The following is a 4,764-nucleotide window of genomic DNA, read 5'->3' on the forward strand; positions in this document are numbered from 1 at the left end:
GAAGACTCTTAAGAGTCCCTTGGACTGCAAGGACATCCAACCAGTCCATCCTAAAGGAGATCAGTCCTGGGTGTTCTTTGGAAGGACTGATGCTAAAGCTGAAACTACTTTGGCCACCTCATGCAAAGAGTTGACTCATTGGAAAAGACTCTGATGCTGGGAGGGATTGGGGGCAGGAGGAGAAAGGGACAACAGAGGATGAGATGGCTGGATGGCATCACTGACTCGATGGACCTGAGTCTGAGTGAACCACGGGAGTTGGTGATGGACAGGGAGGCCTGGCGTGCTGCAATTCATGGGGTAGCAAAGAGTCGGACATGACTGAGCGACTGAACTGAACTGAACTGAACTGAAACAGTTCTTGGAAGGAATTATTCCAGGAAATGAACCTGAAGGTATTGTTAGAAGATCTATAATAAATTAGTTAAAATGTAGCAAACCTAAAAATAATAAATCAATTTATGGAAAGTAAGAAATTATACAGAAAAGGAAAAATAATCACAGTTTGCTACAGAGTTTAGCCATATATAACATCTAGAACATCATAATAAAATAGACTATAAGTAGTAATCTTATCTTTAAGATCAAATTAGTCAATCTGAAAGGAAATCAAGCCCGAACACTCTTTGGAAGGACTGATGCTGAAGATGAAGCTCCAATACTTTGGCCACCTGATGTGAACAGCTGACTCATTAGAAAACACCCTGATGCTGGGAAAGATTGAAGGCAGAAGGAGAAGAGGAAGACAAAGGATGAGATGGTTGGATGACATCACTGATTCAATGAACATGAACTTGGGCAAACTCTGGGAGATGATGAGGGACAGGGAAGCCATGGGGTCGCAAAGAGTCAGACACAACTGAGCGACTGAACAATAATCTTACTACTAGCATAAAAATACTGGGATAAGGGAATGCAGGAAATATGCTTCTTTGTGGATCTCAAGGTATGTTGTGAAAAAGAACTATGTCCTCCATAGTACTAGGAGGAAGTCAGTGCATCATACCTAAAATTGAAAAAGCAAGAAGTGGCAGCGTAAGTACATCACTTAGAGATTTACGTTACTAACATGTTGTTTTAAAAGTAAAAGTGGTTGCTTCTGGGATCAAAAAATTATTAGAAGATGGCAGTGGAAAGAGTATTAATATGTTCTCTACTCTCCTTCCCTAAAATTCTATGCAAGCAATAAAATACTCAAATCGGAGAGGAAGATAATTCCTACCTCCAGTGAACAAAAAAATGGCTATGAGCTGCAAACTATGAAACACATATCTGCCAAATACTGTGAAAAGTACATGAAAAGAGGAGAGGAGGCTGAGTAGATTTCCCTTATAGTTATGTGTATAGCTGAATCATTTTGCTATACACCTGAAATTAACCTCATTGTCCTGAAAGGTCAATCTAATGACCTTTTGATAAGATCAGTGAAAGCCGGAGGAATAAGCAGACTATAAGAGAATCAGGGAGTATCCCTGTAGAGTTACTATTTACACAGAAAAATAATAAAAAATATAATCAAGCTTCCACTATTTTGCTACGTGTTGGCATAGCAAACACAGAGCACTAAGCACTAAGCACTAAACACTAAGCACTTCAGATGTAACAACTCATTTAATTCAACAAACCTACTGAAGGTAACATTCCCTAGTCATATGGTAAGAATAAGAGCCAGATTTTAATTCAGGCATTCTCACCACACAGCCTGCACTATTAACCGCTACACACACAACCTCTCCAGTGGAAAGGAAAAGAGAACTAAAGGGAAAAGCATATGATGCGTCATTATCGGCCTTCTATTTAGGCAGATGGCTAAAGGCAATTCGACACAACCTCCAAATTTCAACAGATAAAACTGACTCCCAAGGCATCATTAAGAAGGACACCAATCTCTCAATACCAAAAACTAAAGAGAACAAATGAATTTATAATCAAACAGAAACAGACCCACACATTCTACCAGAGGAACAGGGAATGGCAGGAGAAGTATGAGCTCTGGAACCAGCCAAATCCGGGTACCAGGTCAAGTTAGGCTTCTTCAGCTTTGTGAATTTGGGAAAGTCCCTCAACGTTTATGAAACTGAGTTCTCCCTTGGGATAGGGGACTGATGATAAGAAATGTAAATGTAATATGCATGTCAAAGTCATTTGATCACTGCAAGTTTCAATAACAGATCTAAGAGATTTTTTAAAAAAGAAAAGAAAGAGACCATAGAACACAAAATCATGGTTACCAAAGGGGAAAGGGGTAGGGGAGGGATAAATTAGGAGTCTGGGATTAACATACATACACTACTATAAATAAAATAGATAACTACCAAGGACCTACTGTATAGCATAGGGAACTATACTCAATATTTTATAATAACTTACATGGGAAAAGAATCTGAAAAATACATATATATATGTAAACCTGGATCATTTTGCTATACACCTGAAACTAACACAACATTGTAAATCAACAGGACTTCAATAAGAATACATACATACATACATAATTAATTTTTAAAACCTGGAGACAATCACTCTGAATGAAAGAATCCGTTTGATGCTCCAAAGTAAAAAACGAAGATGAAACAAAATTTCAGAGTCCTCCAGCTGATTCTCCCATTTTCCACACCAAAAAGGACTGAGCCATTCAGACAAAAGAATCACAAATGAACCAACTCTGGGTTACAAGTATCTTTTTAAAATAAAACGAAGAGCTATAACTTAAGACCCTTTTCTCTGTGTCTCCTTAACAGTGAACACAAGAACATTCTTTCCTTTACTCTTGACTGCTAATTGTTAAAAGCTTGAAAAATAACACAGTAGTCTCTGAACATCAATATTCTTTTTTTATTAAAGTATTAGTTGATTTACAATACTGTGTTAGTTTAAGGTGTACAGCAAAGTAATTCAGTTATGTTTTTCAGATTATTTTCCATTGTAAGTTTTTACAAGATATGAATATAGTTCCCTGTGCTATACAGTATATCCTTGTTGCTTATCTGAATACCAATATTCTGAAGTAGACACTGTTCACTGTTTCACCAATGAGAAACCCAAACCACCATGAAGTTGTATTCTCTGTCTAGTGTTACAAATCTAAATACCAGACTAATGGTTCTTGGTTTCATGGTCTACCAATTTTAGCCAAAAGATCTAAGAACTCTTTTTTATCATAAAAATTCTGCTGAAGAAAAATATGTTTTTTTAATGGCTACTAAGGTTACCCAGCCTACTTTATACATCCTTTCACAATATTTTTAATCACGGGTACAGAGGTGATTGTGAATTACCAAACATGAGGATGGTAAGGAATATAGTAAAAAAGAAACAAACAGCCTACTTGTCAGGGTAGAGAAAGGATGAACTCCTTACAGAAAGAAGCAGAGTGATCAAAGGTTGTTAAAATTCTCATCTTACTATGTTAAGCCATATGAAAAGGTCAATGTTTGGCAATATTTTACCTATACAAATCAACAATATTATCTAACTCAATCTAATACTTGTCAATGCTCTAAGAGTAGTAATGTAGTTAAAGCTCTCAATTTCAGAATTTTACATCAGAACACAGTGGCTATTACACATTTCATCATAGGTTTACCACAAAGTTTCAGCCTGTTTGTAATGTTAAGAAATCTAGCATGAATAAACATCAGACTGACAATTATCTGAGAAATCAAATGTTGTATGTCTGCCAACAGTTTCTGTGGGTTATATTTCAATTCAAAAGTATCTAAAATGGGTAGGTACTATATAGTAACAAACCTTATATGCTCTCTTCTACAATGTAAACCCCAGCTTAAGCCCCAATTTTCTTTTGTAAAAGGGGAACCGAACAGTAGAAACACAAGCAAAAAGGAGGGAAATGCTCGGCTGACTTTAATCAGAATAAAGGGTACATTCTAGGCTCCCCATTTAACATCATGAATTGGTGCTATTCCAGGATCAGGCACTTTTTTAGCTCTCAGATGAGAGTAAAAGTTTAGCCTGCAAGTCTTCCTTACCTACTAAACAAGGCACCCAGGGATAAACTGTATTTTCTTAAAGTCTTGACTGTGTCTCCTTTCAGCTAGTTGCTCAGTAACAGGCCACAAAGTTTTGAGTAGTTTGTTGATCTACTGAACCTAGGTCTAGATTAGACTCAAAAGGTCAAAAGGCAAAAGTTACAGAAGTCAGCTGACTTATGTCTCCTGGGTAGGTAGTGCCTGTCCAGCCACATGGTGGGTGACCAAGATGTTGGACTGGGGGCGGACTGTGCAGTACTACACTACAGAGAGTGGTTTCTTACTGTCCATATAATACAGGTATGCAATAATTTAACATATACTCTTTAAGACAACAGGTTTGGGGTTCACAACGAAGGACCCCGCTGTGGTCTTTGGCTATGATTGTGGCTGAGGGTCTCCTGGCTAATAAAAATGAAGAGGAAAAAAAAAGAGATAAAAAGAACAGTGGATGGAGAAAAAAGTTCTGACAAAAGAAACCATGAGCAATACTATTACAAGGAAATTGGTTTCACCTCTTGGCAGGTATCGAGCCAAAAGACAGACTCAAAGAGAAGAGCAGAAGGAAGGATTTATTACCTGCAGCAAGTAAGGAGGACAACAAGGACACTTCCCAGAGCATTATCTCCCCAAACAGCAAGACTGGGGCTGGAGCAAAGAGAAGTCAGCATAGAACTGGGGAAAGGTTGACAGAGTCCAGCACAAGTTGATGGAAGTTGGGAGGGTCAGCAAAGGTCACCATCATCATTCCTTAGGTTCCAGTTGATCTGGTAGT

General features: G+C 37.9%; 1 protein-coding gene across 3 annotated transcripts in view; it reads right to left on the bottom strand.

Annotated features, from left to right (window-relative positions):
- The window catches only part of TEC (tec protein tyrosine kinase), a 170,350-nt gene that overhangs the window by 120,251 nt on the left and 45,335 nt on the right, over positions 1-4,764 (bottom strand). The window lies entirely within an intron of this gene.

The sequence above is a fragment of the Bison bison genome, unplaced genomic scaffold (assembly GCF_000754665.1).
Source record: "Bison bison bison isolate TAMUID 2011002044 unplaced genomic scaffold, Bison_UMD1.0 scf7180017864451, whole genome shotgun sequence".
NCBI lineage: Eukaryota > Metazoa > Chordata > Mammalia > Artiodactyla > Bovidae > Bison > Bison bison.